Consider the following 12,973-nt stretch of genomic DNA (forward strand, 5'->3'; position numbering starts at 1 on the left):
CTCAGACTACAAACTGAGTGTAAATCACACTCCAAGATTGTCCCTGCACTCTAAGACATGCTGCCACCAATAGGAATATCAGACACCCACCACTGCTTCAAACAGGCAAACATACTTCAAAACGGGTAATAGGTTCATGCAGCAAACACAAAGTATCCTTACATTTAACAATTTAATACCCAAAGGGTTCAGTGCTATATATACAAGAAAAGATAAAAAAGGACACAAACAGCCTTAAAATAATGGGAGAAAAGAGAATAATACTTAAGAGTCATTGATTGCAGGAAGCTTGGAGGGTCTTCTGATGGAATTTTACATACCCAGCTGCATACTTCCCAACGTTCAAAGGACAAGACAAAATGTGTAGTGCATGGCAAATTTAGCCCCGCCCACTTCTACACTGACTCAGTCCATTCTCACCCATTTTTCTTTGTATTACCGCACAGTATAATGCTCCTACAGTCACCCTAACATTATATGACCCCACATTATAATGTTCCCCTCCAATTGGGGGGCAAATAGAGGGGGACATTAAACTGGGACAGCTGGAGGGGGCACTCCCACCCCAGCTACTCCCATGGTTTAATATACTCCTCCAGTTGCCCAAAGTTTAATGTCACTCTCCATCTGCCCCCCCCACTTTAATGTTCGCTTCTTTATCTGTCCCCAGTTTAATGTCCCCTCCATTGTTCCCCAGTTTAATGTCCCCCTTCATCTGACATCAATTTATTGTCTCCCTTCATCTGCTCAGAGTTTCATTGCCTCCCTTCAACTGCCACCAGTTTAACATCCCCCTTCATTTGTCATCAGTTTATTATCCCCCTTCATCTGTCACCAATTTACTGTCCCCCTCCATCTGCCACTAGCTTAATGCCCCCCTTTATCTGCCACCAATTTAATGTCCCCTTCATCTTTCACCAGCTAAATGCGCCCCTTCATCTGCCCCCAGTTTAATTGCACCTATTCATCTTCCACCAGTTTAATGTCCCCCTTCATCTGCCACTAATTTAATGTCCCCCTTTATCTGCCATCAGCTTAATGCACTCTTTCATCTGTTCCCAGATTAATTGTCCTCCAACATCTTCCCCTTGTTTAATGCCCCCCTTCATCTGTCCTCAGTTTATTTGTCCCCCTTCTTCTGCCCCAGCTTATTTTCCCCCTATATCTGCCACCAGTTTAATGTCCCCCTTAATCTGCCCCCGGTTTATTGTCCCCCCCATCTCTCCCCAGTCTAATGTTACTCCCATTACATGTTAGGTCTGTTCTGAAGGTCCTTAGGGAAAGCAAGTTGTTTGCTAAGTGGGAGAAATGCCATTTTGGAGTTCAGCAGTTGTCCTTACCGGATTATATTTTGTCTTCCTCGGCCATTGGCATGGACCCAGCTAATGTTCAGGCTGTGCTCAACTGGGCTCGACCCATCTCCCTAAAGCCTTTGTAAAAATTTCTTAGCTTTGCAAATTATTATAGGAAATTTATTGCTAATTTTTCCACTGTAGCAAAGCTGCTGACTGACCTGACTCGAAAAGGAGCAAAAACCTGGGATTGGAAGCTCATCTGAATATTTCTGGTGCATTCTGGGAAGAGGAGAAGAGTCGCCTTAATCTTATCGATTGCTGGGAATTGCTGGGTCTCGCTGATTAGAGGACATCGCAAAACCGCGCGCCGTTAAGAGTTTCTACACTTCGTAGACGGCGTCAGAGGAGAAAAAAACAAACAAAAAAAAAAAACATATACAAGATCATTCATCCAAATTTAATGAGCAACATGGAAGAGGAGAAAACCCACATGGTGAGCTGCAACACTTGCTATATGTTTACAGATCTGCCGGACCATAAAGCCAACTTCACCTGTATGAAATGTAAACTAGTGGCCCTTTTAGAAGAAAAAGTGCAGAGGTTGGAAGAAAGAATAGTGACGTTGAGAAGCATCAAAGAAAGTGAGGTCTTCATTGATGAAGCTGAAGCAAGCCTCCAGAACACAGTAGGGGATGAAAGTGCTAGAGAGCCTACAGTTGCAGAGACTGATGCAAGTCCCCCGAATACAGTAAGGGAAGAATACTTGAGAGAACCTACAGAGGCAGAAAACTGGACACATGTGACCAAGAGATGCAAATGGATCACAAGGCCATCACCACTCACACAGCTAAGTAACCGATATGAAACTTTCATGCAGGCGGATGAAAATGACAAAAATAACCTATCAGCAAAAGAAGAAACAAAAGTCACCCAGAGACAATCAGGAGCAACAAGAAATGGTGTTGCAAGGAAGAAAAGAAGAGTAGTGGTTATGGGTGACTCACTGCTAAGAGGCGCAGAGGCAGCTTTCTGCAGGCCAGACTTAACCGCACGAGAAGTATGCTGCCTCCCAGGAGCAAAAATCAAGGATGTGGCCGATAGGATACCAAGCCTCCTCAGCTCCAAGGATGACTACCCATTCCTACTGATACATGTGGGTACAAACGACACGGCAAAAAATGATTTACCAACTATCTATAAAGACTTTGAAAATTTGGGGAAGACAGTGAAGGAACTGGATGCGCAGGTAGTATTCTCATCAATCCTTCCAGTTGATGGTCATGGCATCAGGAGATGGAATAGAATACTAGAGGTAAACACCTGGCTTCGACGGTGGTGCCGAGAGCAAGGATTTGGATTTTTGGACCATGGCGTGAATTACCTCTACGATGGACTCCTTGCTAGAGACGGGATACATCTCACAAAACCTGGGAAAAACATATTTGCCAGAAGACTTGCCACACTCATCAGAAGGGCTTTAAACTAGAAGAAGAGGGGATGGGAAGAAAAAAGAAAGACAAGAACATGCAGCTAAAAGACATACTAAACAAGGTTACTAGATGTGGTAAAGAGGACCCAAGACAGGATACTCAGAAGGAAATTACGAAAAAGGATACAACAGAGCACAATCTGAAATGTTTTTACACAAACGCACAGAGCATGGGAAACAAACAAGGAGAACTAGAGCTGATGATACACAAGGAAAACTATGACGTCATCGGCATCACAGAAACCTGGTGGAACGACATGCATGATTGGAACATACAGATGGAAGGATACAACTTATTCAAAAAGAATAGAACTAATAAAAGAGGGGGTGGAGTTGCATTGTATGTTAAAAAAGAACACATCTCCACAGAAATGACAGTTTTACAGAATGATAATCTACTGGAAATTATTTGGGTAGTAATTCAAGGGAAAAACAATGATAAGGACATCATACTAGGCGTTTATTACAGACCACCAGGACAGACAGAAGACATGGATGAGATTTTTTCACAGCAAATGACCACGCTCTCAAAGAAACATAAAATAGTGATCATGGGAGACTTCAATTACCCTGACATTCATTGGGAAACCCACACAGCCAAGAGTAAAGGCTCCATCAAATTTTTATCTTCTCTAGCAGACAACTTCATTGCCCAGCTAGTAGAAGAAAACATGAGAGGAACATCCATTTTGGACTTAGTCCTAACCAACAAAGAGCACATGGTTGAGGGACTACGGGTAGCAGGGACACTGGGATTCAGTGATCATGCTATACTTGAGTTTGGGGTTGCAAGAAGAAGAAGACCTGAGAAGACACAGACTTCAAGGCTCGACTTTAGCAGGGCAGACTTCAAGAGCCTGAAGGCAAGGGTTAGCAGAATTCCATGGTGCAAAATTCTTAAGCACAAAAATGCACATGAAGGGTGGGAAATCTTCCGTAGGGAAATCATTAAAGCACAGGAACTAACAATACCTAGAAGGAAGAAAAATTGGAAGCACCTAAAAATATCAGGATGGATGACTATTCTGCCACAGATGCATGTTAGAGAAATCTCTGAAGATGTGAGATTGTAATTCCCGTATGTAAGCTAATGGCAGATAGCAGAACGCGCTGACATTTCATTCCCTGCGTTCCCAGGTTGCATGTGGAGAGATGCAATGGAGTTGCTTCAGGTAGTTTATTTGTCTTTACCTTGAGAGATGATATGCCATACGGTCAAAACACAATTCCTTTCTGAGCTATACAAGATGGTTGCTCAGTGGTAACAGACTGAATAACACATATCCAGAAAGAAGATGCAACAAGAAGGGAGGAGTAACAGAAACAGAGAATTATGGGGGAAAACTACTTAAAGAGCCCTGCACACAATATCAATGTCTATGAACCAGCATTGCACAAGATATGAAGCACACTGTATGAAAGTCAAACAATCAAGCATGAATGATACAATATGAACAAGAATCATTACTTCAGCAATACCCCTGCTGTAACAGCATAATGACCAAAAAAATTACATAACCTGCTAAAAAGGAAAAAGGAAACATACAAAAAGTGGAAGATGGGAACTATACCTAAGGAAGAGTACACAGCAGTCTGCAGACTCTGCAAGACAAGCATCAAAGGAGCTAAGGCTGAACACGAATTGAAGCTTGCAAAAGAGGCAAAGAGTAAGGTAAAAGGATTTTGGGGATATGTTAAAAGCAAAAGAAAAGTAAAGGAGACCATTGGAGTCCTGAAGAATGATAAAGGAGAAACAGTTAACATGGTGGAACAGCAGGTGGAGCTACTAAATTCATATTTTGTATCCGTCTTCTCCCAAGAAACTAATGGAAATATCGACATTAATGGTGATGGAGATGAGGGGAAGGAGGACTCCAAGCTGACTATAAGCGAAGGTCTGGTAAGAGAGCACTTAGCCAAGTTACAGGAAACCAAGTCCCCAGGACCAGATGATTTACACCCTAGAGTCCTGAAAGAGATAGCAGAGGAAATAACAGAACCCCTTGCTATAATCTTCAGTAAGTCATGGGAAACAGGAGTGGTCCCTTTAGATTGGAAAAGGGCAAATGTTGTCCCCATCTACAAAAAGGGGAAAAGGGACGAATCAGGAAATTACAGGCCTGTAAGTCTGACCTCGATAGCAGGAAAAATCTTTGAGCAAATTGTCAAGGAACATTTACTTCGGTACCTGGATGGGAAGGCATTAATTAACCAGAGCCAGCACGGCTTTACGACCAATAAATCTTGTCAGACTAACCTGATTTCCTTCTACAACAAAATCACTGAATGGTTGGACCAAGGGAATGCCGTGGACATAGTATATCTTGACTTCAGTAAGGCATTTGATAAAGTATCACATAACCTTCTTATTGAAAAAATGATTAAGTATGGCTTTGACAAAAAATCAGTTAGGTGGATTCACAACTGGCTTAATGATCGGGCACAACGAGTAATACTAAATGGCTACACATCGAACTGGAAGAAAGTCAAAAGCGGGGTGCCGCAGGGCTCTGTTCTGGGCCCAGTACTTTTTAATATCTTTATAAATGATCTGGACGATGGAATTATTGGGGAACTCATAAAATTTGCAGATGATACGAAGATAGGAGGAATAGCCAACACTAGAGAGGAGAGAGAGTGAACAGGTGAGCTGAGGTGAACAAAATGGTATTTAACAGGGACAAATGCAAAGTTCTACATCTGGGTAACAGAAATGTAAAAAACATATATAGTATGGGAGGAATAGAACTAAGTGATAGCATAGGGGAAAAGGACTTGGGCATAATAGTAGATCACAAATTCAACATGAGCCAACAGTGCGGTGCTGCTGCAAAAAAGGCTAATAAAATTCTGGGATGTATTAAGACAAGCATTGAATCTAGATCAAGAGAGGTCATTATTCCGCTGTACTCTTCCCTGGTCAGACCACACCTGGAATACTGTGTACAGTTCTGGGCGCCTCAATTCAAGAAAGACATCGATATATTGGAGCAAGTCCAGAGAAGAGCAACCAAAATGGTGGAAGGTCTGCAAACCATGTCCTATGAGGAGCGGCTAAAAGAACTGGGATTGTTTAGTTTGCAGAAGAGAAGGCTGAGGGGAGATTTAATAGCAGTCTACAAATATCTGAAAGGTAGTCACAGTGCAGAGGGATCTCCCCTATTCTCATTAGCACAAGGAAGTACAAGAAGCAATGGGATGAAACTAAAGGGAAAGAGATACAGATTAGACATTAGGAAAAACTTTCTGACAGTGAGGGTAGTGAGAGAGTAGAATAGGCTGCCACGGGAGGTGGTGGGCGCTCCATCAATGGAAATCTTCAAGCGGAATCTGGATAAACATATAGCTGGAATGATTTAGGAAAACCTGCACTCGCAGGGGGTGGGACCCGATGGCCCTTGAGGTCCCTTCCAACTCTACCAAAAAGAAAAAAAAAAAAGATTTGATAAACTGGAACCAGCAGGTTGTGGATGCTTTTGATTTCTTAAAGCAAGCTTTTACTAAAGCTCCGATTCTGATTCAGTCGGATCTTAGTAAGCCTTTTATCATGGAAGTAGGGGAAAGGGTGGTTTCACACGGAGTTATGCTCCACTCATTCAGACACGTAAACATGTGTCAAAGTGACCGCTGTAAAACAGAATCCCATAGACTTCAGTGTGTGCCGGTCTTACGTGTGCTACACATTGAAATCAATGGGAGGCTTTTAAACCCATTGATTTCAATGTGTAGCGCACGTAAGACCGGCATACATTGAAGTCTATGGGATTCTGTTTTACAACGGTCACTTTGACACGTGTTTACGTGTCTGAATGAGCGGAGCGTAACTCCATGTGAAACCACCCTAAGGAAGGTCTTGTCGCAAGGCTCCACCGCAGGCTGAGAAGCTTAGATTATAAAGGATAATCTGTTTTCCCTTAGTCATAACAGCAGAACAAGTGGGTTATTCTGCCCCTGTGTGCTGGTAGGACAGATGGAATTTTTAATTCATTAACCAGCCACAACCTGGCCCTATAAGAGGGCACAAGGACCTCCCACCTGCGTGTTAATACAAGAGTACATAATCTATACAACACACATAACAATAATTTACAAAAGTAATAGGGAGGGAACCTTGTGCTGCTGTTATGAGTAAGGGAAAACAGATTATCCTTTATAATCTAAGCTTCCCTGTCGTCATACAGCAGCATAAGTGGGGAGGTAGCAAGTAATCCCCCCACTCAGGGAGGGTTTCCACGGCCCATAGAGGTCAGGATTGACCGCCCAAAAGCCTTCGCGACAGACGCCCGGGAGTTTAGGCGGTAATGCCTTACAAAGATGAGGGGAGAGGACCAAGAGGCGGCCGCACAGACGTGCCCTAATGGAACTGCCGACCTCTCTGCCCACGATGAAGACACCGCCTGGGTCAAATGCGCCGTTAGGCACTCTGGAGGGGACAAACCCCGAGTTGGAAAAGCCAATTTGATGGCCCCCCTCACCCAACGGGATATAGAGGCCTTCTGACCTCTAAACCTCCCAGCTAGATTGATCAGGAGGTGCTTTGACCTCCTAAAAGGCAGAGTCCGGTTAAGGTAGATCCGGAGACATCTGCCCAGGTCTAAGGAGTGCAGCCTAATTTCCTCTGGGGAGGAAGGCTCCGGTACAAAAGTTGGTAACGAAATGAGCTGGTTCAGATTTGCCAAAGAAGGAACCTTGGGTATAAACCCTGGCAAAAAACGGAGTTGAACCCTGTCACTGAAAAAGGAGGCGTAAGGCTCCTCTGATGACAGGACCTGGAGCTCCCCAACCCTCTTAGGTGAGGTGATCGCCAGCAAAAAAGCTACTTTAAATGCTACTAGCTTTAAATCTACTTCCTCCAGTGGCTCAAACGGTAGGTCACATAAAGCCGCCTATATGATCACAAGGTCCCATTGGGGAACGGGGGCTGACACCGAAGGTCTAATTCTCGTTGCACCCCTAAGGAACCCTTTCACTAAGGGGTGTTGAGATAAACGCCTCCTCAGATAGGCGGACAAAGCAGCTACCTGTACCTTCAAGGTTGCTGGAGATAGCCCTTTGTTTAGGCCGTCCTGGAGGAACTCCAGTATTGATTCCACAGAAGGGTCGGTCACTCCTATGCCATGCTCCAACCCCCAGGTTCTGAAGACATTCCAGACTCTGTGGTAGCTCGTACTTGGGGATTCCGCTCTGGCGCAGGAGATAGTTCTCAGGACGGCCTCTGACAGCCCACTATGACTTAATAGGGACTGGTCAACCTTCAGGCTGTCAGGTTGAATCTCCTCAGATCGTGGCATCTCTGACCTCCTTGAGTGACCAGGTCTGGGAGAGGGGGAGCCTCCAATACGCCATAACTCATGCCTATGAGCTGGGCGAACCAAGTCCTCTTGGGCCAGAATGGTATTATGGCAGTCGCCTGGACTCGGTCCTGCCTTATTTCCATCAGTACTCTGGTATGATGGGTATTTGAGGGAATATGTAAACCAGCCTGAACCTCCATGGGATGGACAGGGCATCCACTGCCAAAGGATCGTTCTCCTGGTACAGAGAGCAGAACTTCTCCACCTTGGCGTTGAGTCGGGTTGCCATGAGGTCGACTTCTGGAAGGCCCCATTTCTGGGCAATTTGTTGGAACCTCTGGATTGAGGGACCATTCTCCTGATATGCTAATACCTCGACTCAACCAATCCGCCACTATGTTCAGGGAGCCCTTGATGTGAACAGCGGATAAATGGGTCAGACTCTTATCTGCCCAGATTTGTTTCTTTCAGGAGAGCTTTGGACCTGGTTCCTCCCTGTTTGTTCAGGCACAACACTGTGGTCATGTTGTCCGACCCGCCTCTGACAGCCTTCCCCTTGAGAATATGGGGTGAAGTGCAGCAATGCCAGGTATACCACCTTGAGTTCCCTCTGGTTGCAAGATCCTACTTCCGGGCTGCTCCAACAACCTTGCACAGTCCTCATGTCCACATGGGCTCCCCATCCCGACTGGGATGCATCTGTTGTCAACAGAGTCCAATACTGGTTGGACTAAGGACCTTCTGTCTTTCAGGAGTATTCACCTTCTGAGGGAAAGACAGTTACTGGGAGAAAGGCAGATCCTCTTCAGGAGTCCTCCTAGAGACCCATTCCAGGTCTTCAACATTCCCGTCTGGAGCGGATGGGAATGCCATAAAGCCTAAGGGGTCGCCCTGGCTGAGGGTGACATTAGGCCTAGGACTCTCTTGGTTCTGATGGATACACGCCACGTTTGTATAGAAAACGGGCGGCCGCCTCTGTCTTCAGCCTCGTTGGGGCGGATAATGAGATCTGCAGAGCCACTGAGTCCAACCCTGGAACCTTCTTCAGGGTGGATGATACTACCTCAGATTTCTCCCAAATGATTAACCAGCATAGCCTCTGAAGGAAGGAGATGGCTATCTGTGGACGTTATTGGAGGACTGGAGCTGACTGAGCTCAAATTAGGGAACTATGAACAGACCTTGAAGTCTGAGGGTGGCAGCGAGGGTGAAGCCATCACCTTAGTGAAGGTTTGAGGAGCGGAAGAGGTGCCGAAGAGTAGGTAGGCAAACTGGTAATGCCTCTGTGAACGGAATCTTGGATCCTCCTAAGGGCGTCCACGTCCAGGCCTCTCGGGCGAAATTTTGTGCGCCTCTGTGACTGGGATCTGGGGCCAGTAGATCCACGCCCTCTACCAGAGGCCTCCTATGTGCCTCTGGAGGCTTGGGGCAGGGACTCGCCCTTGATGTTCGCGACACCCTCCATCAAATCGTCCGGTCTGCGTCCAAGAGTCTTCTTGGCTCAAACGGTAGCACATAGCGCAAATTTTGATGAGGATACAGCCCTCCAGGGCTTAAGTCAGAGAGGTCTCCTTGTCACGGTGGATACGGCCATGTTCTTAGAGGCTACTTTCAATTGTTGACGGGAGGCTTTGCCCATGAAGTCAGCAGCCATAAACAGGGATGACATTATGTTGTCCTTAGGGACCCCGGAATCAATAACCCATTCTAGCTGGTCAAGACGGGGAACATAAGCTATCCGCTACAGTAGTGGAGGCTACGGCCACAAAGGCCAAAGCTGAGGCCGCGGAAATACCATTCTCTCAGGGTCGGTCCAGAAGGTCTTGTAAGTTTTAACCATCATCCAGAGGGACCACCGTACGTCGAGAGAGCTCTGTGACTGCCAAATCCACCTTAGGAGGCGGAACCAAAGGATCTAGCTGTGATGAGGCTATGGGGTACAGGGTCTTGACCTCTGCCAGTCCTCTGTTCAGAAATAGGGACTGGAATTAAGATGAGCTCTCTCCGCATGTTTCCACTCGGTCTCCATCAGCTTGGCCAAAGCTGCGTCCACTTGGAAAGGCACCTGCCCCCCAGAGGTGGACAGGGAGGCTTCCCCATCAACATCCTTGGTCGCCTGACCGGATGGACTTCAGCAGCCTTCTTTTCCCTGGGGAATATAAGTCTGCTGGTACTGGAGCTTCGTCATCAGCTGAGATGGTCTGATCATTCACGCGTAGATGCTCCAGTGATGGAAGGGATAATAAGTGCCTATCCATGCGCAATTTTTTTTTATCTTTTGGAGATATGGAATGTAGAACCCCTATATCCTTGAGACTCCTCCCTGAATTCTTTTACCTCAGGAGGAGGGCCTCAGCAGGAGCGGCAGCAGTATCAATGCAGATATACGTTTTTTGTTTTTTTTTCCTGAATATCAGGCTAAAGAGAACTCCTCCTACTGTCAGGAAGAGGTATTTTGCAGACAGCACAGCCATATGCCTCCTCTTGGAGGAAGACACCCGTCTTCTGTGGTCACCCGGAGGAGGGGTAGAGGACCTGCGTGGAGCCCACTCAACTCTGGAAAAAGACTTACCGGACTGAGGCACTTCAGCGCTAATACACTTCTGTGAGAATACAGAGGAACCAATGCTCACCACCTGGGGTGGTTACAAATGCAATTTCCCAGATATGTCTGTAAGCTATAGCCAGCTACAGGTACCCGACCTAGAGAAAAAACTAGGTAGCCCCACCGGAAACTAGTACGGCAGTGCTCCCAGTGCAAACTGCCCCTTAAATAGGTCCAGGGTCGGAGGGGGCGTGGCCTGCTGCTACATCAGGCCCTCAACTTAAGAACAAACCCTCGCCAGAGGATTTTAATAATGGTGGTAAGAGAAAAAAGAAAACCGCCGCTCGCCACCAAGGGAGCTCACTATCAAGAATAGTCTTTCCTTGAGCACCTTAAGCATACCCTGCCTGTGAGAGTTGCTGAAATCAGTGATCCTCAAACTCACTGACATCAGATTGGCTGCTGTTCACACTAGCTGCGATTTAAGGCAGTGGCAGAGGCTCCGCCTAACAGCCAAGCGAGACCACAGAGCCTGATGAGGGAAGAGAAACTCCCCTCACCCCAGCTGTGACTGCAGCCTGGGCCTGTGCACACAGACGCTGACAAACACCACAGAATGGGAGTTGACCGACTGCCCATAGCAATAGACATTTAGTGCTTTAGTTTCTGCACTAAACACAGAGAAAAGCTGAAAGCTGCCCCCAATGGCCACAGCTGCAACTGCAGCCCAGGTAAGTGTGCACAGGCACTGACAAACACAACCACAGTAATAGTGCAAGCTGCACTAAAACAAAAGGAAAAGCTGAAAGAGGATTCAGTTTACCTTACTGCTGGCAATGAATCAAACTGCAGCAGCTGAAAATATGACTGCAATATAAACCTCACTCTTTCTCCGAAAGAAAGAAAAAGAAGATGAAGGTTTGCAAACACCTTCTTCCAAACCATACAGGAGACCACACAGGCCTCCTCCGCCTGTCCCACCATCACAGGACAGAAAAAAACACGCAGGTGGGAGGTCCTTGTGCCCTCTTATAGGGCCAGGTTGTGGCTGGCTAATGAGTTAAAAATTCCATCTGTCCTACCAGCACATAGGGGCAGAATACCCCACTTGTGCTGCTGTATGACGACAGGGAACATCAATGTAATAGTAAAGCCTGACCCCACTATACAGGTAACTAGCAGTGAACAAGGAAGCGGAGTGAGGTAGGGTTGGAACAAGCCCAGAAATCTGCTTAGTCGCGAACAAAACCCCCAGAGGAAGTAAGTATTGATGGACTCCCTGAACAACCCCTTTATAATCTAATATAAGGTCAGTGAAAAACATGGACAGCACGGAAGTAATCCATTTTGTGTTTTTCACTGATCAAACCCCATAGTGTTTTCTCATTGGTCGATATTATCCGACAAATTGACAATGTTATGCTTCATGAAAAAAATTAATACCTTTGCTTTTTGATCTGGTTCGGGCTCCGTGAGTCAATATGTCCAACATCCCAGGTCTGCCATACTGTCTACATCTGAGATTCTAAGGTTGGGTTGACTGTATTTCTAGTAAGGCTGGACCAAGGCTCAGCCTAGGGGGAGGCCGCCATGACAGGGCATGAAGGTGCAGGTACAGGGTTGCTAAGAAGGGGGTTGCTAGGGTAATGGGGGGGGGGGGTAGGTAATGGTGGGAGTAGTTAAGGGGAGGGTATAAGTAGCCCTGCTTCTTTGCTCAGCGGTCAGTTACCGCTGGGAAGGAGCTTCTGTCCCGCCCGCCCTTATCTTGGTGACAGTTGGGGTGTTTTTTCATGTCGCAGCAGTCGGCGGGGCGGGGTGGGGGGGGGGGTCCTTGGAGTTGGGGAAAACATGGTGTGTATTTTCCCCAATATTCTAACTACTGCTGGAGGGTGGTTTGGCTGTTTTTGGGCTCCTGCTGGGTGGTGTCCCGGGGAGTGGTTTTGGTTGTTGTGGTTTTATTGCCATAGCTAGTTATGGTGCCCTTGAGCCTGTGGTTGCAGCTGGGGGTAACTTATTATGATGGACAGTTTTGGCAGCCAGATCTTTTAGCTCCAAGGACCTCCCCCTCTGAGGGAACATTCAGGAAGTTTTGGGTAGTTCTTTTGGTTTATTTGTTATTTATATATAGAGGATATAGGGGGAGTTGGTTTAGTTTGATAGGATGGTTATAAATATGCAAATCTTGATATATGTGTTTGTTATATTGTATTTATGTAATAAAACAGCTGCTGTGGCCAATTTATCCAACCTCTTTGTCTTGTCTTTATTCTAGGTGGAAAAGGGGTGGGGGTAAGGGAAGTTTAGGATGGGCCGCAGTGCTGGTAAGCATAGGTAGAACTAGCCGACATCC

Source organism: Leptodactylus fuscus, chromosome 6 (genome assembly GCF_031893055.1).
Source record: "Leptodactylus fuscus isolate aLepFus1 chromosome 6, aLepFus1.hap2, whole genome shotgun sequence".
Classification (NCBI taxonomy): Eukaryota; Metazoa; Chordata; class Amphibia; order Anura; family Leptodactylidae; genus Leptodactylus; species Leptodactylus fuscus.